Below are 25844 nucleotides of genomic sequence, written 5' to 3'. Positions count from 1 at the left end.
TAAAGTCAACAAGCAATTCCACTGGGTTATACAAATGTTATCATTTGCTACCTATTTCCATATAATTAATTTTTGCAATTGAGCAATCGTTTAAAACCAAAATCCCAAACCATATACCCATATAAATAAGTAGATCACACTACTCTTCAACACACCATAACAACAGCCTACAGTTCATAATACAAAAAAATTTTAAATGATTCCAAAGTTGTACTCATTTCGCATCACCATTGTTAAGTTTAATATTATTCAACCTGGGATTCAGCAATATGTGAACTGAAAATCACCAGAAAAGCATTTTTGAAGAGGTAAAGGAACTGGAAACCAAATTGTCAAAAATTCATGAGATTATAGAGAAGTCAGAAGACTTTCAGGGGAAAAAACTAGATACGTTGACTATGCTAATGTTAAATGGAAAGATTAAATTAAGGGGAAATAGAGAAATAAAATAGAACATATTTTCTCATAAAAAAGTCACAAAAGAACATTTACACAGGCAGAGTTAAGATAGTGGACTAGAAGGAGGAGAAGTTCAGACCTCTGAATACCCTTCCAAACTGATGACAAACAGAATACTCCTAGGGGACTGAAAATCAAACTTAACAACAAGACAGAGCCAAGGAACCCTCCTGCTGGACTTAATTCAAAAGGTATGCCCCCAGAAAAGCCAGAATCTGAGAACACTTGGGTTAAAGGGGAAGACAGAAGGAAGATCCCAGGACCCATCCCCCCTCCCACCCAGAGTGCTGAGACTCCAGCCGCAGCAGGAACATCTGGGCAGGCAAAGGTGCTGGTCTGGAGGGTGTACCTTGTGGGCAGGGCTGTGCAAAGTTCAGAGCATCCAACATAGACAATGGGGAAGGATCTAGAGAGAGAGCATAGACCTGGCAGCCTGGCCAGAGCTCAGGAGATCCTCCATATTTACTCCAGCCTTCCAGGAGGTTTTGGACTCAGAGCACACCCAGAATAACTAAGCTGAACTTAATGCCATTAAAAGTCTCCAGAACTCAGGGAAGCCCAGGTTCCACACCCCTCCCTCATTTACTGCTGGACTTTAATCCAATCAAAAGCCTCCAGAGGACAAGGAAGCTCAAACCCCCAACAACCTTCCCCCAGTGACCACAATGAGGGGATCTTCTGTTAAAGCTCCCTTGAGGGGAGACTGACAGAAACCCCCAAAACAAAAAAAATGAGAGGAGCAAGAGCACAGACAAATATGGGGAGTAAAGAAGGGGGGAATTAAGCAAACAACAGAAAAAGAAGAAAGAAACTACAATAGACAGCTTCTACTCAGCAAACAGGACAGTGGGAGAGATCAGAAAAAGATACACCAGAAATCCCAGTGAATTGGATACAGACTGTGGAAGAACTCAAAACACAATTAAGAGAGGCTGAAGACAATTGGGGGAAGAACTTAAAAATTAAGATAAGTAATCTGGAAATAGAGGTACTTAAACTAAAATGAGAAAATAAAATAGTGTCTTGAAAGCCAAAATCAACCAGCTGGAAAATGAGGCAAAGGAGATGAAAGATGAGGCAAAGGAGATAAAAGACAAGGTAAAGAGGATGAAAGATGACCTTCAAAGAAAATCAGACCAGAAGGAAAAGGATGACCAAAAAGTCAGGGATTAAATCCTGTCTTTAAGAATCAGACTACAACAATGGGAATTAAGTGATCTCACAAGGCAGCAGGATACTATAAAACAAAACAAAAAGAATGAAAAAATTGAGGAAAATATGAAGCATCTCATTCACAAAACAGATGATTTAGAAAATCATTCAAGAAGAGACATTTTAAGAATCATTGGTCTACCAGAAGACCATGGCAAAAGAAAAAGCCTGGAAAAAATACTACAGGAAATTATTCAGGAAAACTGTCCCAATATCCTAGAACAAGAAGGGAAAGTGGAGACTGAAAGAATCCACAGATCACTTCCAGTATTTAATACCCAACTGACAACACCCAGGATTGTTATAACCAAATTCAAAAACTATCAGACCAAAGAAAAGATGTTACAAGCTGCCAGGAAGAAACCATTCAGATATCACAGAAACACAGTGAGAATAACACAGGATCTGGCTGCATCCACACTGAAGGACCAAAAGGCATGGAATCTGATATGCCAGAAAACAAGAGAACTAGGTCTACAACCAAGAATCAAATACCGATCAAAACTGACTATATTCTTACAGGGGAAAATATGGTCATTAAACACAATAGAAGAATTACAAGTATTCTTAAGGAAAAGACCAGACCTGAACAGAAAGTCTGATGTCCAAGCACAGAACTCAAGAGAATCATCAAAAGGTAATTAAAAAAGAGGGGAAAAATAAAAACATAACAAAACTAGAAAAAATGTTTAAAGTGGGGGCAGCTGGGTAGCTCAGTGGGTTGAGAGCCAGCCCTAGAGACAGGAGGTCCTAGGTTCAAATCTGGCTTCAGACACTTCCCAGCTGTGTGACCCTGGGCAAGTCACTTGACCCCCATTGCCTAGCCCTTACCACTCTTCTGCCTTGAAGCCAATACAAGTATTGACTCCAAGAAGGAAGGTAAGGGTTTTTAAAAAAAATGTTTTAAGAGACTCAATGATTTAAAATGATATGTATCCCTATAAGAAAAGAGGTCATTGGTAAAATTTAAAAATGGTTGCTATTACCTGGGCAGCTAGAAAAATTACATTTAGAGGGAACGGTGACAAACTGTATAGGATGAAAAGACAAGACATAAATAGGTATATAGATATATGCATGCATAAATACATATACATGTGTGCAACTAGAGCAAAAAAAAGAGGTTAATACTAAAAGAAATGGGAAAAGAAACAATAGGGGTTAATTTATGTCACAAAGAAGTTCATGGAGGGTGGGGGAAGAATATCAATACCCCAGAACGGTAAAGAGGTTGGAGATAGGAAATACTCAACTCTTACGTGCTTTGAAACTGACCCAAAGAGGGAAAAACAAACCAATCCATTGAGCCAGAGAATAGATTTGGACCACATAGGGGAGTAAAAGGGTAACAAATGGACTGGTGGGGAGGGAAGCAGTATAAGGGAGGGAAAGGGGGGGCAATTTTAGAAATACTACAGGGAAAATAAGGGGGGAAATAAGAAGGGAGGTGGTAAAAAAGGGAAGTAATATAAGGGTGGGAACTAGAGGGACTGATTATAAACAAACATTGGTGTAGAAGGAAATACTGAAAGAAGAAAAGGCAGGACCAGGAGTAGAAATCAAAATGCTGGGAAATACAAGGCTAGTAATCATAACTCTGAATGTGAATGGAATGAACTCACCCATAAAACACAAGCCAATAGCAGAGTGGATTAGAATAAAAAACTCTGCCATATACTGTTTATAAGAAACACACACAAGGAAGATAGATAAGCATAGGGTGAAAGTAAGAGGGTGGAGCCAAATCTACTGGGCATCACTGATAAGAATAAGGCGGGAGTCACAATCATGATAACTGACAAAGCCAAAGTAAAAATAAATCTATTAAAAGAGATAGGGAAGTTAATTACATCCGGATAAAAGGCTACATAGACAATGAGAAAATATCAGTACTCAACATGTATGCACCAAATGGCAGAGCATCCAAATTTCTAAAGGAGAAACTAGAGGAGCTCAAGGATAAAATAGACAGAAAAACTATACTAATGGGAGACCTGAACCTTCCTCTATCAGAACTAGATAAATCAAAACAAAAAATAAATAAGAAAGAGGTAAGAGAAGTGACTGAAAGCTTAGAAAAATTAGAGTTAGAAGACATGTGGAGAAAAATAAATAGGGACAAAAAGGAATACACCTTCCTTTCAGTAGCACATGGTACATTCACTAAGATTGGCAGTGTATTAGGGCATAAAAATATTGCAAATGAGTACAAAAGGGCAGAAATAATAAATGCAAACTTCTTAGATCATAATGCAATGAAAATAATAATTAGTAAGGGTACATGCAGAGGTAAATCAAAAATTAATTGGAAATTAAACAATACAATTCTCCAAATCAGGTTAGTTAAAGAACAAATCATAGAAACAATAACTTCATTGAAAAAAATGACAATGATAAGACATCCCTTCAAAACCCATGTGATACAGCCAAAGCAGTACTCAGAGGAAAATCGATATCCCTGATTGCATATATTAACAAATTAGGGAGGGCAGAGATCAATGAATTGGACATGAAAATCAAAATAATTGAAGGCGAACCAATGAAAACTCCCCAGAAGAAAACAGAATTAGGAACCCTAAAAATTAAGGGAGAAATTAATAAAATTGAAAGTGATAGAACTATTGAACTAATAAATAAGACAAGAAGCTGGTACTTTGAAAAAAAACAAACAAAATAGACAAGTTGCTGGTCAACCTAATTAAAAAAAAGAGAGAAGAAAAGCAAATTAACAGTATCATAGATGAAAAGGGGGACCTTACCTCCATTGAAGAGGATATGATGGCAATCATTGAAAACTTCTTTGCCCAATTATATGGCAATAAATATGCCAATATAGGTGATATAGATGAATATTTATAAAAATATAAATTGCCTAGAATAACAGAAGAAGAAATAGAATTATTAAATAATCACATATCAGAGAAAAAATTTGAATAAGCCATCAAACAATGCCCTAAGGAAAAAATCCCCAGCACCAGGTTGATTCACAAATGAATTCTGTCAAACATTCAAAGAACAACTAATCCCAATATTATACAAACTATTTGACAGAATAAGCAAGGAAGGAGTGCTACCAAACTCCTTTCATGACACAAATATGGTACTGATTCCAAAGCCAGGTAGATCAAAAACGGAGAAAGAAAACTACAGACCAATCTCCCTAAGGAACATAGATGCAAAAAACTTAAACAGGATACTAGCAAAAAGACTCCAGCAAGTGATAAGGAGGGTCATTCACTGTGATCAAGTAGGATTCATACCAGGAATGCAGGGCTGGTTAAATATTAGGAAAACCATCTACATAATTGACCATATCAACAAGAAAACCAACAAAAAACACATGATTGTCTCAATAGACGGAGAAGAAGCCTTTGATAATATACAACACCCATTCCTATTAAAAACACTAGAAAGTATAGGAATAGAAGGGTCTTTCCAAAAAAATAATAAACAGTATATATATATATATATATATATATATATATATATATATATATATATAAAACCACCAACTAACATCATCTGCAATGGGGATAAACTAGATGCATTGCCAATAAGATCAGGAGTGAAACAAGGATGCCCATTATCACCTCTATTATTTAACATTGTACTAAAAACACTAGCAGTACCAATTAGAAAAGAAAAAAGGAATTGAAAGCATTAAAATATGCAATGATGTGACTAAGTTATTACTCTTTGTGGATGATATGATGGTCTACTTAAAGAATCCTAGAGAATCAACAAAAAAGCTAATCAAAATAATCAACAGCTTTAGCAAAGTTGCATGATACAAAATAAACCCACATAAGCCACCAGCATTCCTATATATTTCCAAGACATCTCAGTAGCAAGAATTAGAAAGATAAATCCCATTCAAAATCACCTTAGACAAAATAAAATACTTAGGAATCTATCTCCTTAGACAAACACAGGAAGTGTATGAACACAACTACAAAACACTCTCCACACAAGTAAAACTAGACCTGAGCAATTGTAAAAACATGAACAGTTCATGGGTAGGACGAGCCAATATAATCAAAATGACCATTCTACCCAAACTTATCTATCTATTTAGTGCCAAACCCATTGAACTTCCAAAAAAAATTTTTTTATAGAATTAGAAAAAAATAACAAAGTTCATTTGGAAGGACAAAGGATCAAGGATATCCAGGGAAATAATAAAAATAATACAAAGGAAGTTGGCCTTGCAGGTCTAGATCTCAAACTATACTATAAAGCAGTGTTCATCAAAACAATTTGGTACTGGCTAAGAGACAGAAAGGAGGATCAGTGGAATAGACTTAGGGTAAGTGACCTCAGCAAGACAGTCTATGACAAACCCAAAGACCCCAGCTTTGGGGACAATAATCCACTATTTGACAAAATCTGCTGGGAAAACTGGAAGTCAGTGTGGGAGAGATTAAGTCTGGATCAACACCTCACACCCTACACCAAAATAAACTCAGAATGGGTGAATGACCTGAATATAAAGAAAGAAACTATAAGTAAATTAGGTGAACACAGAATCGTATACATGTCAGACCTTTGGGAAGGGAAAGACTTTAAAACCAAGGACGACCTAAAAAAAAAAACACACAAAATGCAAAATAAATCATTTAGAATACATCAAATTAAAAAGGTTTTGTACAAACAAAACCAACGTAACTAAAATTAGAAGGGAGGCAACAAATTGGGAAACAATCTTCATAACAAAAACCTCTGACAAAGGTCTAATTACTAAAATTTATAAAGAGCTAAAGCAATTGTAAAAATAAAAGCCATTCTCCAATTAATTATTGAGCAAGGGACATGAATAGGCAATTTTCAGTCAAAGAAATCAAAACTATTAATAAGCATATGAAAAAGTGTTCTATATCTCTGATAATCAGAGAGATGCAAATCAAAACAACTCTGAGGTATCACCTCACACCTTGCAGATTGGCTAACATGACAGTAAAGGAAAGTAATGAATGTTGGAGGGGATGGGGCAAAGTTGGGACATTAATGTTTTGCTGGTGGAGTTGTGAATTGATCCAACCATTCTGGAGGGCAATTTGGAACTATGCCCAAAGGGTGATAAAAGACTGTCTGCCCTTTGATCCAGCCTTAGCACTGCTGGGTTTGTACCCCAAACTGACAATAAGGAAAAAGACGTGTACAAGAATATTCATAGCTATGCTCTTTGTGGTGGCAAAAAACTGGAAAATGATGGGATGCCCCTCAATTGGGGAATGAATGAACAAATTATGGTATATGTTGTTGATGGAATACTATTGAGATAAAAGGAATAATAAAGTGGAGGAATTCCATGGAGAGTGGAACGACCTCCAGGAAGTGATGGCAAAGTGAGAGGAACAGAGCCAGGAGAATATTGTACACAGAGATTGATACACTGTGGTACAATCGAAAGTAATGGACTTCTCCATTAGTATCAATGCAATGTCCCTGAACAACCTGTAGGGATCAAGGAGAAAATAAAAACACTACCCACAAGCAGAGGACAAATGATGGGAGTAAAAATACTGGGAAGGACAACAGCTTGACTATAGGGGTGAAGGGGATATGATTGAGGAGAGACTCTGAATGAACACTCTAAGAGGGAAACCATAATCATGGAAATGGGTTTGGGTTGAGGACTCATGTGATACCCAGAGGAATCATACATTGCCAATGGGAGGAGTGGGGGGGAGGAAGAAAAAAAAGGTAATTTTTGTTTCTAATGAATAACATCTGAAAATGACCAAATAAAATAATGTTTAAAAAAATACTTAGGAATCTATCTGACGGGACAAAGAAGGAACTATATGAACACAACTACGAAACACTCTCCACACAATTAAAACTAAATCTAAACAATTGGAAAAACATTAATTGCTCATGGGTGGGATGAGCTAACATAATAAAAATGACAATGCTACCCAAATTAATTTACTTATTTAGTGCCATACCCATTAAACTACCAAAAAACTTCTTTACCGAATTAGGAAAAAAAAAAAACATAACAAAGTTCATTTGGAAGAACAAAAGATCAAGGATATTGTTACAGATAAAAAGAGTGTTTGCCTTAAACTGTGACCACGAAAATATGGTTTCAAGACAGTGTCTTGTGTTAAATCAAAAATAAAGTGGTCGCAATGGGAAAAATTCCCAAATGTGAAATACCCAAGTCAGCTGGGTTTTATGGAGATCTTAATTAATACAAATAAAGGAATTAAGGAAAAGGAGAGAAACAGAGTAAGGGGGAATAGTAGGAAAAAGCCTAGGCTTTAAGCCTTACAAGAGACCAGTCAGTTTTTAATCACTCACCACAAGATTTTTCCAAGCAAAACTCTAGTGTTCAGAGAGAGCCTCCAGTTTAGCTCAAGAAGCTCCACTTTAGCTTCCAAGGCTGCATTCTTTCAGTCACGGAGACAGAGTCCAGCCTTCAATTCAGCTCCATAGCTAATCTCCCGTTCAGAGGCCCTCTGGTCTCCTTTTAAAGAGAATTTTCTCCTATGTCACCTCCCCTAAGTTTTCACAAATACCAATCACAGTAGATGTTTTCACAAGACTGACCATTCTTAATTCACACTTTCTTTAGTTCTCAACTTCTCTGGGTAGACTAAAACTTCACACCTCTTTTTTTAAGCTTGCCCCTTGCAAGTTTGCAAGTTACCTGACTTTCATAGGTACTTAGCACCTTTTTGTATTAGATCTAAAAATAGACCCAGCTTAAGGGCTTTGGCCTTTCTATAAGTATGGGTTAAGTACTTTTTCATTGTTCAGTAAGGAGTTTACAACTTTATCTTCCCCTAAATTATGCTTTAGAGTTCTCACATTCCTGATCAAGTACCTTCATTGTTTAAAATGGGGAATGGTCTTAACCAAATGTTCTAAGGTAGAGTCTGAGAATTTTTAACATTCACAAGTGTGAGAAATTTTAAGATTCACAATATCCAGGGAAATCATGAAAAAAAAATGCAAAGGAAGGAGGACTTCCAGTCCCAGATCTCAAACTATACCACAAAGCAGTGCTTATTAAAACAATTTGGTACTGGCTAAAAGACAGAAAGGATGATCAGTGGAATAGACTTGGGGTAAATTACTTCAGCAGGACAGTCTATGATGAACCCAAAGATCCCAGTTTGGGACCAAAACCCACTTTTTTATAAAAAAAAAAGCTGGGAAAATTGGAAGACAGTATGGGAGAGATTAGGTTTGGATCAACATCTCACACCCTACACCAAGATAAACTCAGAATGGGTGAATGACCTGAATATAAAGAAGGATAAGTAAATTAGGTGAACATAGAATAGTATACTTGTCAGATCTTTGGGAAAGGAAAGACTTTAAAACCAAGCAAGAGCTAGAAAAAACTACAAAATACAAAATCAATAATTTTGATTACATCAAATTAAAAAGGTTTTGTACAAACAAAACTAATGCATCCAAAATTAGAAGGGAAGCAACAAATTGGGAAACAATCTTCATTACAAAAATGTCTGACAAAGGTCTAATTATTAAAATTTATAAAGAGCTCAACCCATTGTACAAAAGGTCAAGCCATTCTCCAATTGAAAAATAAGCAAGGCACATGAATAGGCAATTTTAAGTTAAAGAAATCAAAAGTATTAATAAGCACATGAAAAAGTGCTCTAAATCCCTTATAATCAGAGAATTGCAAATCAAAACAACTCTGAGGTATCACCTCACATCTAGCAGATTGGCTAACATGACAGCTATTGAAAGTAATGAATGCTGGAGGGGATGTGGCAAAGTTGGGACATTAATGTTTTGCTGGTGGAATTGTGAATTGATCCAACCATTCTGGAGGGCAATTTGGAACTATGCCCAAGGGGCAATAAAAGATTGTCTTCCATTTAATCCAGCCATAGCACTGCTGGGTTTGTACCCCAAAGAGACAATAAGGAAAAAGACATATACAAAAATATTCATAGTTGTGCTCTTTGTGGTGGCTAAAAATTGGAAAATGAGGGGATGCCCTTCAATTGAGAAATGGCTGAATAAATTGTGGTATATGTTGGTGATGGAATACTATTGTGCTCAAAGGATTAATAAAGTGGAGGAATTCCATGGGGACTGGAACAACCTCCAGGAATTGATGCAGAGTGAGAGGAGCAGAACCAGGAAAACATTGTACACAGAAACTGATACACTGTGGTACAATCGAACATACTTGACTTCTCCATTAGTGGCAATGCAATGATCCTGAACAACTTGGAGGAACCTATGAGAAAAACCACTATCCACATCCAGAGGAAACACTGTGGGAGTAAAAACACCAAAGAAAAACAATTGCTTGAATACATGGGTTGAAGGCATATTATTAGGCATGTTGAGTCTAAATGAACATCCTAGTGTAAACAACAACATGGAAATGGGTTCTGATCAAAGACACATATAATTCTCAATGAAATTGCATGTTGGCTTCAGGCAGAGTGGGTGCAGGGCAAGGAGGGAAATAATGTGACTATTGTAACCAAGGAATAATGTTCTAAATTGACTAAATAAACTTATTCAAATGGGAAAAAAGAACATTTACAGTGGAAGGAAAGAAGGGGGAAATGGAGGGATGATTGAACTTTACTCTTATCAGAATTTTCTGAAAGAGGGAAAAACATACACATTCATTTGTGTATAAAATTCTATTTTACCCTACAGAAAATATGAAGGGAAGAGAACATGAGAAAAGTGGGGCTGATAGAGTCAAATGAGGGGAGATAGTGGTCAAAAGCAAAACACTTTTAAGGATAGTCAGAGTTAAAGGAGAATTAGATGGATATGTATGAGGGAATAGGATGAAGACTAATACAAATTAATCATGATGGTGAAAAATATTTTACTTATTCTAATTTAATTCATTCTCTAATAAAGGCCTAATTTCTCAATTATATAGAGAAATGAGCCCATTGTATAAAAATGTCATTATCCAATTGATAAATATTCAAAGAATATGAATATACAGTTCCCAGACAAAATAATTTATTTTTTTAATTTTTTATTTAGAACATTTTTTTCATGTCTACAGGATTTATGATCCAGCCCCCCCTTTTATTCCCTCCCATCTCCCAGAGCTGACAAGTGATTTCATTGGGTTATATATGAATCTTGTTTAAAACCTATTTCCATGTCATTCACATTTGCAGTAGAATGATCTTTAAATGCCAAAACCCCAATCAAATCCCCATTGAACTATGTGACTAATCATGTGATTTTCTTCTGCGTTTCTGTTCCCACAGTTCTTTCTCTGGATGCAGATGGAATTCTTTTTTCATTAGGACTTCTGGATTGTCCTGAGTCTTTGCATTGCTGCTAGTATAAAAGTCTATTACATTAGTATGCGGCAATATATCTGTATATGATGTTCTCCTGGTTCTTCTCCCTTTGCTCTACATCAATTACTTGAGGTCATTCCTGTTCACATGGAATTCCTCCAGTTCATTATTCCTTTGAGCACAAGAGTATTCCATCACCAACAGAAACCACAATTTGTTTAGCCATTCCCCAATTGAAGGGCATTCTCATATTCACCAAATTTTTATCACCACAAAGAGTAAGGCTATAAATATTTTTGTACATCTTTTTCCTTATTATCTCTTTAGGGTACAAATCCAACAGTGGTATGACTGGGTCAAAGGGTAGAGTGTCTTATAAGTTTTTGCACATAGATACAAATTGCTCTCCAGAATGGTTGGATCAATTCACAATTCCACCAGCAGTGTGTGAGTGTCCCAATTTTGCCACATCCCCTCCAACATTTATCAATTACCTTTGCTGTCATATTGGCCAGTCTGCTAGGTGTAAGGTGGTACCACAGAGTTATTTTATTTGTTTTATTTAATTTGCATCAGGAGAGATTGAGAACACATTTTCATGTGCTTATTGATAGTTTTCATTCCATTGTGTTAAAACTGTCTATTCATGTCCCTTGACCATTTGTCTATTGGGGAATGGCTTGAATTTTTGTAAATTTGACTTTGTTACATATATATTTGGGAAATAAAATCTTTGTTGGAGAATTTTGTTATAAAAATGTTCTTCCAATTTCTTACTTCCCTTCTAATTTTGATTGCATTGGTTGTGTTTGTACAAAACCTTTTTAATTTAATGTAATCAAAATGATACATTTTGTATATTCTCTCTCTATCTCTTGCTTGGTCTTGAATACTTTCTTTTCCTGTAGATCTTAAAAGCATACTATTCTCTGTTGACCTAATTTACTTATAATTTTCATTTTTATATTTAAGTCATTTACCCATTCTGAATTCATTTTTGTATACGGTGTGAGATGTTGATCTAAACCTAATCTTTTCCATATCATTTTCTAATTTTCCCAGAAAATTTTTTCAAAAAGTGAGTTCTTTTTCCAAAAGCCAGGGTCTATCAAACACTATCTTGCTGAGGTCATTTATCCCTAGTCTGTTCCACTGATCCACCCTCTCTTAGCCAATACCAAATTGTTTTGATGACCACTGATTTATAGTACAGTTTAAGATCTAGTACTCCTAGGCCTCCATTCTCCACATTTTTTTTTCATTATTTTCCTTGATAACCTTGATCTTTTATTCTTTCAATTATAATTTTCTAATTCTATAAAAAAGTTTTTTGACAGCTTGATAGGTATAGCAGTGAATAAGTAGACTAATTTGGATAGAATCATAATTTTTTATTATATTAGCTTGTCCTACCCAGGAGCAATGAATATTTTTCCAATTTTTTAGATCTAGTTTTAATGGTGTGAAAAGTGTTTTGTAGTTTTGTTAATATAATTCTTGTGTTTGCCTTGGTAGATATATTCCTAAATATTTTATATTGTCTACAGTGATTTTAAATGGAGTTTCTCTTTCTAACTCTTTCTTCTGGGATTTTTGTTGGAAATATATAGAAATGCTGATGATTTATGTGGTTTTATTTTGTTTCCTACAGCTTTGCTAAAGTTGTTAATTATTTCTACTAGCTTTTTAGTTGATTCTCTATGATTCTTTAAGTATATCATCATATCATCTGCAAAGAGCAATAGTTTAGGCTCCTCATTGACTCCTTTAATCCCTTCAATTTCTTTTTCTTCTCTAACTGCCATCACTAGCATTTATATAATAGAGGTGATAATGGGCTTCCTTGCTTCACTCATTATCTTATTGGGAAGGCTTCTAACTTGTCCCCATTTCAGATGATACTTGATAATGGTTTTAAATATATACTGCTTATAATTTTTAGGAATGGCCCTTCACTTCCTATACTTTTTAATAATTTCAGTAGGAATGGATGTTATATTTTTCCAAAGGCTTTTTCTGCATCTCTTGAGTTAACCATGTAATTTCTGTTGGTTTGACTGTTGATATAGTCAATTATGTGGATGATTTTCCTAATATTAAACCATTCTTGCATTCTTGGTATAAATCCCACCTGATCACAGTGAATAATCCTTGTGATAAAATGCTGGAGTCTTTTTGCTGGTATTTTATTTAAGATTTTTGCATCTATATTCATTAAGGAGATTGGTCTGTAGTTTTCTTTCTCTTTTTTATTCTGCCTGATTTGAGAATCAGTACCATGTTTGTGTCAAAAAAGGAATTTGTTAATTTTGTCAAATACTTGTTATAGTATTGGAATTAATTGTTCATTAAATTTTTGATAGAATTCATTTGTGAATCTATATGCCCCTGGGGATTTTTTAAATAGGAAGCTCCTTGATGGCTTGTGTAATGAGTTAAAATAGTGGAAGATATAAATTGTAGTAGATATAAAAGTGGATGAGTAAATTGTGACTGCAGAAAACATGGTTTCAAGACAGTGTCTTGTTTTAAATCAAATATACCCAAGTAAGCTGGGTTTTATAGAGATTTTAATTAATACAAATGAGGATTTAAGAAAGAGAGAAAAAAGGAAATAATGAGAAAAAGGCTATACCAGCCTAGGCCGGCATGAGCCAGCCTAGGAAGAGAGGGATCAGTCAGTCTTTTATCACTCACCACAAGATCTGTTCAAGCAAGGTTTCAGAGGGACAGAGTTTCCTCAGAGGGAGTTCCAGCCAGAGTAAGCCTCCCCTCCTTCAAGAGACTGTCCTCAAGAGCCTGTCCCAAGAGACTGTCATCTCCTTATAAAGGGAATTTTCTCCTATGTCACCTCCCCTAAGTTCTCCCATCTACCAATCACAGTAGGCGTTTTTCAAAGGACAGACCATTCTTAGTTTACACCTAAGAAAACTAATCTTTTGAGTAATTCACACCTGAGTAGACTAGAATCTCTGAGTAAGTTCTCACCTCTTTGCAACTTGTAAGTTCACAAATTGCCTGACCTTTATCGGTACTTAGCACCCTTTTCTATTATATCTAAAAATAGGCACAACTTAAGAACTTTTTGTCTAACTATAAGTATGGGTTTAAGTACTTTTCATTGTTCAGCAAAGAGTTTACAACTTTATCTTCCCCTAAGGCATGCTTAAGTATGGTGAAGTAGAGTTCTCACATTCCTGATCAAGTACCTTCACTGCCCAAATGGGGAATTGGTCCCAATGGGGAATGGTCTTAACCCAACCTTATGAAGTAGGGTATGGGAATTTTTTAAGGTTTACAATTTAACCTTATGAAGTAGGGTCTGAGAATTTTTAAGGTTCATACTTGTTCAATTTCTTTTTCAGCGATAGGTTTATCTAAGTATTCTATTCCTCTTTTGTTAATCACGGCAATTTATATTTTTGTAAATATTCACCCACTTCACCTAGATTGTCATATTTATTGCCATATAATTGAGCAAAATATTTCTTTAAAATTCCCTTAATTTCCACTTCATTATAAGTGAGATTGTACTTTTCATTTTTGATACAATTAATGTATTTCTTTCTTTTTTATTAGATTGACTAGCACTTTATCTGTTTCATTTGTTTTTAAAAAATAGCAGCTCCTAGTCTTATTTATTGTTTCAATATTTTTTACTCTCAATTTTATTAATCTCTCCTTTAATTTTTAGGATTTCCAATTGGAGTTTTTAATTTGTACTTCTAATTTTTTAAGTTGTAAACCCTATTTATTGTACTCCTCCCTTTCTGTTTTGTTAGTATAGCCACATAGAGATAAAAATTTCCCCTTGAGTACTGCTTTGGCTGTATCCCATAGGTTTTGATATGATGTCTCCTCATTTTCATTATATTTAATGAAGTCTGTCATTATTTCTATGACTTCTTCTTTGACCCACCAGTTTTGAAAAGTTAGATTATTTAGTATCCAATTAACTTTAAATTTGCCTTTCCATGGACTTTTGTTAATTATAATTTTTAGTGCTGGAAATGAGGCATTTATTAGTTCCACCTTTTTGAATGTGTTCAATATTTCCCTGTCTTGGTACATAGTTGATCTTTGTATATGTATCATGTACTGCTGAGAAAAAGTTTTATTCCTCTTTTATCCTTGTTCAGTTTTTCCCAGATATCTATTAACTCTAATTTTTCTAGTTCCATTTATTTAGTTCTGAAAGGGGAACATTGACATCCCCCAATAGTATGGTCTTACTATATATTTCCTCCTTTAGCTCCTTTAATTTTTCCTTTAGAAATCTAGATGCTATACCATTTGATGCATAAATGTTTAGTGTGCCAAGGGTATCTTATCTCCTCTCCCTCCTGGGTTCCTGACCTGGTCCATCAACATTCTTCAAATACCATCACAGTGTCTGCAAAGGTCAATAAAAGAAAAGGGGCAGGTTTTTGGAGAGCTTTTTTGTGGATGGGTGGAGAGAAATGTGTAATGGGAGAGAGGAAGATACTTGGAGGCTAGGCACACAAGATTTGAGATCTTAGAGTAAGGCAGCAAGATTTAACTTTATGTTTATCTACCTTTTCTATTAATAAACAATATGAAAAATAAATGTTAGATATATAAATTTTAGATATAACAGTTGGTGAAACACTTTGGGTTTTAGGAATTTTAATTTTGTTCTGAGAGAAGTTTTGAGTAAGTGCTTAGGTAAGCAGAGGAGAATAGAAGTGGTTTCAGCTGCTCATTTGCTTTGATCACCTTGGCTGAGATAGAGAAACAGCTGTTTTCCTTTATGTGCATGTTTTTCCTGGATTGGATTGGTGAGACCTACCCATGTAGTGTTTAGCCCCCCTCCCATTCCTTTAGCAAAGATACAAGTTGAACAGTAAAGAAAGAAGTCCCAACTTTTTGCACATATGGAATTAGGGGTTTTTTTTGAACTCCTGGTGCTTCCCAGCCCCATGTCTGCCTGATTCCCGGCAAACCACACCAGGCAGGACACTGACTCAGGCTCCTAGCTTGCATGAGGGTGGGGCAGGGGAAAACAGAGCCCAATACTTTTTTTGAGTGGATTGGAGTAAGAAGTCCAAGCCTTCTTCACAAAGGGGAACCCAGCCCCTGACTTCCCCTGTTTATGAGAAACTGAGAGAATGCCTATCTGCTGTGAGCCCAGTGTGTGTGTGTGGGGGGGGGGCTATGATCGCAGTGTGGAGACACCCCTTAAATTAATCTTAGGGATACTTCCAGGCTATGGATTAGAGTTAGGAGCTCCCTGCCCAAGACCCAGCACCTCCTACATTAAAAACATGTGGCTTATACCTCTGGGGGAGGGGGAGGGACTTAACTTGGTTTTTCATTCCATTATCCCTTCCCCCCTCAAATATTCTTTTCTCTCTCCTTTCTCCTGCCTAAAACATTCCTTAGAACTGAGCTAAGAGGAAGTGCCTTTTTTTTTTGAGATTCCTTTCTCTTCTCTCTTCCCCTGTCTCAAACATTCCTTCTGGGGCTTATCATCTTTCTAACTGCTTTTAGATAAAACCCTACCCACTAGTTCCTTACACTCCAAACGTGACATCTAATGTCAATAATTAAAGCTGCAGGAAATTTAAAAGAAAATACCTTCCATGCTACACCTAGTGATCTAAAATAATAACATTAAATTGAATATATTAAAATAAAATTATTTACTATTATTATTAATAATATAAAATTAAAATTAAAATGCAATTTCTAAAATTTAATGAAGTCAAAATTAAATCAAATTAATTAAATGCAATATTAAGGAATAATTGTAGCACACAATAGTATTAATAATACTATCAATAACAAGAATTACTAATTTCCCAAAACAATTATTAGTGCCTACCAAGTATTATTAATTATTGACAATAATTAATATTGACAATTGATGATTATTTACTATTATTAATTATTAATATCATCAATAATGATACTAAATACACATTCTTTATTAGTTTTTTTTTTTTTTGCTTAGGAACTAAATTAATTTAGTTCCTCATATTAGCTTATTTTTTAAACCTACTTTCATTGCCTTCCACAATAACATTGAAGAAATTTGTGTCTCCATTTTTTTAAGTTTTAGGAACCTTTTGTTGTTTAAGCTGACCATTTAGCAATACTCAGATTATCTTACATAAGCAGATTAAAACATACAGACTAGAAACTATGGGAAATACTGCAACAAATCAAGGGGAAAAAGGATATATTCCTCCAGATTCACCCCTGCATACTCTTTTTTAATTCTTGTGGTGATTCTAAACTTCCTAAGGAGAATTCAATGACAAATAAGGAAGCTAGAAAATTGTGTAAGACCAGTATGGAAAATCTTTTACCTGGCCAAAATATGACTCTTTTGACTTGAAGATCTTAAAAGATTTAAAGTTAGCCATTAAAAACAAAGATTGCAGGGGGCAGCTGGGTAGCTCAGTGGATTGAGAACCAGCCCCAGAGACGGGACGTCCTAGGTTCAAATCTGGCCTCAGACACTTCCCAGCTGTGTGACCCTGGGCAAGTCACTTGACCCCCATTGCCTAGCCCTTACCACTCTTCTGCCTTGGAGCCAATACACTGTATTGACTCCAAGACAGAAGGTAAGGGTTTAAAAAAAAAAACAAAGATTGCAAGATTATAAATACTGGCTCTTGTGGGAATATCATGTTGATAAATCAACCATTTCCTCCAGTAAGGAAACCATTCTTTTTTTGGAACCAAACCATTCTAGCTTAACTCCTTCAGTTCCTCCTCATGGACCCTTACATTAGCTCTAGGAAGAAACACACTCCATTATTCCACCTGGTCTGTGAAGAGGTTTCTCCTCATACTGACCCAAACCAGGTCTTGAACCCTTCAGCTTCTCTCCCTGTCAGACATCGCTCATCTCCTACTCCTCCCATCCCCTTTCCTCCCAATCTATCTCTCTACCCTCCCTTACTATCCCACTACTCATACCCTTGAGAGTTTCCTTCTTCTCACTACACAGTGCCTGCCCATCTCCCCTATCCCCACCTATACCATCCCTACACATCTTATTCTTTTCCAGACACTCCTTCCCCTGGACAATCCCGCCCACTTTACTATGACTCCTCCTCCAGACCTCACCCATCCTACTCCTCTCCACCCCATCCCCAGTGCCACCCCTTCCTCTCCACCCCACCTCAAACCCCACACTTATTCCTTTCCAGGATGCCTCATCCCCACACCCATTGCTCTTCACTCAGTCACAAGCCCCACCCCTGATCTTTTTTCACATTGCCTCCCCATCTCTTGACCAACCCTTCCTTCTCCACTTGCCCATTTCCCCCTTCTCATACTAGTCTCACTATAACTCACTCCATTGAACTACAGAAAACAGGCCAAGCAGCAATTACCATAGATAATTCAAATAAAGACCTTTTTCCTCTAAGGGATGTTCCTTCTTTTAACAGATGCAGAGACTTAGTAAACATTAGACATCATACACCTTTCTCTCCACAGGACATTGAGAGATTCAAAGGGAAAAAAAGCATCTTCTTTTGAATTTGAGCCTGTGGTAGTGATAAATAAGGTTGAAAACATTTTCCACACATATAATCCCTCATGGATTGATGTGTAAGATTTTCTCCAGGCCTTGATAACAGAAAGGGAAAGAAATAAGATTCTTTCTCTTATTAATCAGGCCCAGGGAGAGGGAACATCTCATTGGCCAATTGAAAATCCCAAATGGGACTCAAATTCATATCAAGATTACTTACAACTATGCCAGGCTAAAAATGGATTACTAAAAGGTGTGAGAGCTTGTTCTGATAGCCCTGGTACATGGATTAATTTTGATAATCTGAAACAGGAAGATGATGAAAATCCCTTTCAGTTCATTGATAGGTTTCTTGAGCTAAGATGTAGACACGTAGAATTGGATCTTGATAGGGAAAGGGATGGTAGACAAATCAGAATACAATTTGTGAAAAATAGTTGTAAGGTAGATAAAATCTATTTTATGACCTGCTGTCCAAACTGGCTTACTATGGACCTCGAAGACTTAAAAAGAGTGGTAGTTTATGCTTTTGAGGGACATAAGGAAAAGGAGAAGGAGAACACTGATCTGGTGGAAACATTAAGGAAAGAAATAAAGGAATTAAGTGCTAATCAGGGAAAGAAGGATAAAGAGAACACTTCTTTACTGGAGACAGTGAGGAAGGAAATAAAAAATTTACCTAAACAGTTGGAAAGGCAAAGAAAGGAGAGGTCAAAGATCCCTTACAAGAATCCACAAAACAACTACTAACATGTTATTTTTGTGGAATGGTGGGTAATGTAATTATTATTATATTATAATTATATAATATATAAAATATATAAAATATACATATTTTATATAAAAATATATTTTATAATATATATTTTATTTTATATGTTTATATATTTATATATATATAAAATAAAAAATATAAAAAATATATAATAAATAATAATAAATAAAAATATATAATAAAATAATATATGAATTATAAAAGGAGAAATCAGGAAAATAGAATAGAAACTTCAGGAATAATAATAGTGATAGGAGGAATAATTATTCAAATGAGGCAAATCAAAACTCATACCCAAACATCTGTATACAGTGCAGGAACTCCCCTCAGTATGGGGGACACCAGGGGTGTGGAAAAAGGAATTTAGATGAATGATGGTACTTTGGAAGGGAAGGAACCTCAAAGAATCTGGAGATGAATTTTAAGCCTTTTCAGACCCCTTTGCCTTAATGATGTTAACTGTTTCAGTTTTTTCCCACCCCAGAATGAAGAAGTCTCTGTAACACAATTCTAAATACAAGATGTATATAACTTACTATTAATTGCTTCATAAGTTATCAAGATTGAAATATTTGATTACATTGTCTTTATTTGTATCTCCCTTATGACTGCACTGAAGAACATATCATTGTACAAAGCCCATGAAAAGTCTTTAATTCCTTTTTATGCCTTTGTGAATTGTCACACAGAGGTGACGGATGGACTCCATCAAATTGTTTTCAACCTCCATACAAGTTTTGGAGAATTTAATTATTTAATACCTTAATTTGATTTTAACAGGTCTTCAAAAGAGATTTTTAGATATCTGGGAGAACCACTGCCTCTGACTGATCATTTGCCTGCCTCTGAATTGTTTGTAACAAAAGGTAAGGGTCCATTTGTAGTTGAAGTACAGTGTAATGGTATTATTGTATTTTTACATCTCTGCCTTTATTTAAAATATAATGGGTGACACTCTGAAGTGATTTTAGTCCTTGGCTCCATGTGAAAAGGGTTGGGACATATTGGAAACAGTTCTGTTACACAGTTACAGTCTCATACCAAGAAGGAGGGAAGGGCCCAAGTGGTTTAGTTACCCTATGATGTGTTCTCATCTGGGAGGTGGGAATGATTTTTCCTGTGAAGCCTAGTAGCTTTGAAATGGGTTTATTTAGCTTAACCCACTCTTCTATCAGGATAATCTATATTCTTGGTGACATTTTTGGACTCACAAGGTTTTCATCAGTATTACAGAAGTTTTTCTGGTTTCTGTCCTGCCAAATTTTGGAATGATGGTAAAAGACTTTGTTAAAACTGTCTTAGAGAAGTTTGAAAGATTGCCTAAATCTGTAGAACTTGTGCAAAATATTCATGACTTCAAAGGTTTTTTAAAAGTCACACAGCAAGTCATGTGAATCCTAATGATCGTGGGTTTGTTTGCAATTGTCCTAAAAGGGGCTCTTATAATTTTGGGAATTTTGGTACTTCTTATAATCCATATTATTTGTTGTATTACTCTTTTTAAAAGGCTTTTACTTGGTGAAAAAAATTATGTACACTCATTATGTACACTGGATCCTGGCCAAGTCAAGAGGGATATAAATCTCATTTTTGAGTGTGCAACTTTTGTGTTGTGCCCCTGCTTGGATAACACATTGGCACATGGGATGTGCACTATGGAATCATGATTTTTTTTATATTTACAATAGAACATTTGATTTTTTCCTTCTTTTTTCCTATCCTTTGCAATATTTGAAGTACAAAGAATCAGTCTTAATGATTTTGAACTTGAAGGATACAGTTTACAGTATAAGTCTACAGTATCTATTATCCCTAGTAACTATGCATAGCCCAAAGCTTTAGACTATGGAAACCTGTCATTTATTGGTAAATGCTATGGGACTTTGTTTAATGATTGTGTCTGATTCCAGGAGAAGGGAACAACAGAGCCAATCTACAGTGCCAAGTAGCACAAGGTCAAAAAGTACCAAACAAATCCAGGGAGGATTGTAGAACTTCTAAGCAAAAAAAAAAAAAGGACTTGAACCTAGTGTGAGACTTGAAGTTGCAATGCTTGACATATGTTAAGACATAGGACATCTTGTGCCATACTCTTTGTGAAATATTCTGAGTCAAGTACCTCAGTTTGGCTATCATACTGGCTCCCACTATCCCTGACAGTGAAGGTAAAATCAGAAGAGGAATGAATTTTCCCATTTGCTGCTGAAACCTAGTCCCTACTCTCTTATAGTTTGGCAAATTTCTGTAGTCCTAGCTCCAAATGGGTAAAGTGCTGATTTGCTGCCACTGTCCTACAGGTTTGTGAGACATAAGTCACTCTAATTGGATCTTGCCTGTGATTCAAGAGCCTTTTACAGATTCAGTTTTTACTCAGAATTTTATATACAAATTTAATTTTGCTCTTTTATTTGGGATTTTTTGGGTGGTTTGTTTTTCTTTTGACAATTGTTTCATATGCCTCATATTTCAGTCATGTATCCCAGGGTGATTCTGGTGTTTATCAACATCCTACTCAGGGGGAATTGTGTAATTATCCAAAAATTAAAAATTAAAAAATTTTTGGAGAAATTTCAGGAAAAGAAACTTGCCAACATCCCAAATCAAGAAAGCAGAACCTTTTGGAGAAGGTGCTGTAAAGATTCCTGAAGAAGCCACACACTGCATTACAAGATCCAGAATGAGCTTTGGGATATAATGAACTGAATTAAAGGGGGTTGAACATACTTATTCTGAATGTAAACTCTCATGCCAAAGGTAATTGCCCCCAATTGGCATTTTGTCAATGTGTCTATCAATCAGTTTTTTTCTTATTTTTCTTCTTATATTTCCCTCTCATCTCTAACTATTCTACCTTCCTCTTAGAAAATGCAATGTTGTATGTACTTTTAGGTAGGAGGTATTTAGAGGTTTAAAATAGTTATATTTAAATGATCCATTAGGGAGACTGGTGTAAAGGGTGAATCCCACATAATAGAATACTCAAGTCAGCTGCCAAATTTTATGGTGATTTAATTGATATAGTAGAGAAGATTTTAAGAAGAAGGAGGAAAGAAGGCAGGAAGATATTAGATCTAGAAAGTAAGGTTTTGAGTGTGAAGGAGGGACCTCCAAAGAGTCTTAGCTAAGATGCCCAAACCTGAAATCAGCTTCAGGGCAAAACTCACCATCCAACACTCCAAGATGTCAGAATGCTTAGCACGCTGCCAGCCAGAGTTGTCTCTCCAGGGAAAGAGAGAGAGGCCGAAAATTGACGTGCCTTATATAGACGTTTTTACATCACTTTTTTGCATCTCATCTGTACCAATGAAGCCTTAGCTTGACTTAGGACAGCCCAGATGTCTGTCCTTTTTTTGTACATGTCTGTTGAAGGCCATCTCCTCAGATAATTAAATCTTGAGTTTGATGCAGACCTTTCAAAATCTTGTTAAACTTAGTAGGGTGGAGAATGTGGGTTTTCCAAAACCTGATTCTATTATTCCAAGCATCTCCATTGTTATTGATCAGGAAGTAGCTAAATCAGATCTTCTAAAGAATGGTCTGATTAGGGTGGAATAGTTTTAAAATTCACACTGGTCACCCAAAGGATCACAGTGGGTGGATTGTGCTGAGGAGATCTTATTCCCTCCCCTTCCTGGGTTGCTGGCTTGGTCTGTCAACATTCCTCAAATGCCAGCTCAGAGTCTGGGAAATTCAATAAAAGAAAGGGGGCAGGTTTTGGGGGGGGCTTTTTTCTGCATATTGCTGGGGAGAGACAGGTAACAGAGGAGATGAAGATACTGGGAGGCTAGGAACACATGTATTGAGATCTTAGAGTAAGACAGCAAGATTTAACTTTATTCTTATCTATTTTTTCTATTAATAAATTTTATGAAAAACAATAACTGCTAGATATATTAATTTTAGACATAACATTAGTAATGGTGTTACTTCATTATTTATAGTACCTGGTAGTACAATGTAATTTCATTCCTTATCTCTTTTGATCAGATCAATTTCTACTTTGGCTTTGTCTGGTATCATGATTAATACTCCTGTTTTGTTTTGCTTTATTTTTAAATTTAGATGACTCATAATAAATTCTGCTCCAGCCTTTAACTTTGAATCTGTGCATCTAACCCTGCCTCAAATGAGTTTCTTGTAAATTACATATAGTAAGATTCCATTTTTAAATCCACTCTGCTATCCACTTCCTTTTAATGGGTGAGTTCATCCCATTCATATTCGTCTTTATGATTGCTAACTCCATTGTATTATACACTTTAGATCCTTTCTCTAGTCTCTTTAACTTTGTTCCTCCTAATCAATATTTTGCTTTTTGTGACCCTCCCCACCTCCTCCATTCAATTACCAGTCCTTTTCTTTTTCTTCTTCCCTTTCTACTTCTTTGTAGGGTGAAAAAATTCTGTACTCCACTAAGTATACTCGTTTTTCCTCTCTCAGCCAGTTACAATGAGAGTAAAGTTTAAGCATTGCCCATCACCACCCTTATCCTCCCCTCTCTGTATTGATTTTTCTTCCCTCTTTATGTTATATAATTTATTCCATTCTATCGTTCCCTTTCCTTTTTCTCTCAGTGAAACCCTCTCTCTTAGTCCTTGATTGATTTTTACATGTCATTCATATGCATACATATCATATTATACATACATAGCATTCAATATCATCACATTAATATATACATCATATCATCATATAATATTATATACATCATATCATCATGATTAATTTACTTTTCTACCTTCTTTCTAAGTAAATTCCTTCTAAATTCTCTACAACTAAGGGTAATTTTTGATAATTACAGAAATCCTTTTTCTATGTAGACATATAAACATTTTAACCTTAATGAGTTTCTTAAATTTTCTCTTTTTTATTTACCTTTTTGAACTTATCTTGTGCCTCATGTTTGGACTTCACATTTTTTGTTTATGTCTGGCTTATTCTTCAGGAATGCTTGGAAATCCTCTATTTTATTGAATGACCATTTTTCCCTATGAAAGAATGTACTCAGTCTTGCTAGATAGGTGACCCTGGGTTGTAAACCCAAATCTTTTGCCTTCCTGAATACCATACTCCATGCATTTCAGTCCTTTAATGTAGAGCCATTAGTTCCTGTGTAATCTTGATGGTAGCTCCATGGTATTTGAATGATTTCTTTCTGTCTGCTTAAAGTATTTTTCTTTGGCTTGGTAGCTCTTTAATTTATCTATTACATTCCTGGAAGTTGTCAATAGAGAATTTCTTTCTGGAGGAGATCTGTGAATTATTTCAATTTCATTTTTATTTTCTTGTTCAAGGATATCTGAGCAGTTATCTTTGAAAATTTCTTGTAGTATGATATCCAAGGGTTCCTCTTCATTGTAGCCTTCAGGTAGCCCAGTAATTCTCAAATTGTTTCTCCTAGATCTATTTCTAGGTCAATATTTTTTTCAAAAAGAAATTTCATGTATTACCCAGTTTTTTCATTCCTTTGATTCTGCTTTATTGTTTCTTGGTTTCTCATAAAATTCATTAGTTTCTAGATGACCAATTCTGATTTTAAGACCTGCCTTTTCTCTGTCAATTTTTGGTTCTCCTTTTTCATTTGGCCCATTTCTTATTGCATCCCTTTCCTTTCTTCTTGCATCTCTTTCATTTCTCCTCCTGCCTTTCTTAATTGTTTTTTGTAGTCTTTTTGGAGATTTTCAAAACACTGTGTCCAATTCATATTTTTCTTTTGGATTTTGCATGTGTTTCCTTTTTATGTTCTCCTCTTCTGTTTCTGTACCTTGCTCTTTGTCTCCAAAAAAATTATTTAGAGGTAGGTGCTTTTTTGTTGTTGTTTGCTCATTTTTCCTATTTAATTATAAGTTGGCTCTGTTTTCTGGGAAGTTAGGGTGTCCTCTTAAATCTCAAATCATTCTTTGATGTTTTTGGTTATTTGCTGGATTTTTACTAGTTTATCAAATGATTTGAGGATTGAGAGCTTTGAGAGCACCCTCCCTGTGCTGATTCAATTGACCCTTGAGATGCTGATAACTTAACAACTTTCTTTAGCTGTGGGTGTAAGCTTTTGATCTCATTCTGAACTTGATCAGGTCAGGGGCTGATCAAATTTAGCCTCAGACATAAGCTCAAGTTTTTTTGCCAGACAAAATAGTTAAACCTATCTTTGGATATAAAAATTTTAAATGCTCTAAATCACTATTAAAAAGAGAAATGCAATTTAAAGCCACTCTGAGGTACCACACTATTCCTGTCAGATTGGCTATTATAACATAAAGGAAAATGACAGAACTTGAAGGAATGTGGGAAAATTGAAACATTAATGCAATGTTGTAAGAGTTCTGAACTTCAATTCAACTATTCTGGAGAGCAATTTAGATCTATGTCCAAAGGGTCACAGGCAAGGTTCAGCCTCACTCACGATTCCAGAGGTTCCCAACAAGTGGTGAACCATCAGTCAAGAAAATAACAAATGGAAGACAGTTGTTAATCAATCAGTCATGGGCATGCTTTGCATCTGATAGCTGCTCTGCCATTCCCAGGTCTGGTGTTTGTTTTTATACTCATTTTTGGCACATAGAGTCATTAATTAACACATATATCTAAATAGAGATAATTGGAAAAGTGATAC

Source organism: Monodelphis domestica, chromosome 7 (genome assembly GCF_027887165.1).
Source record: "Monodelphis domestica isolate mMonDom1 chromosome 7, mMonDom1.pri, whole genome shotgun sequence".
Taxonomy (NCBI): Eukaryota; Metazoa; Chordata; class Mammalia; order Didelphimorphia; family Didelphidae; genus Monodelphis; species Monodelphis domestica.
This window is presented reverse-complemented; position numbering follows the sequence as displayed.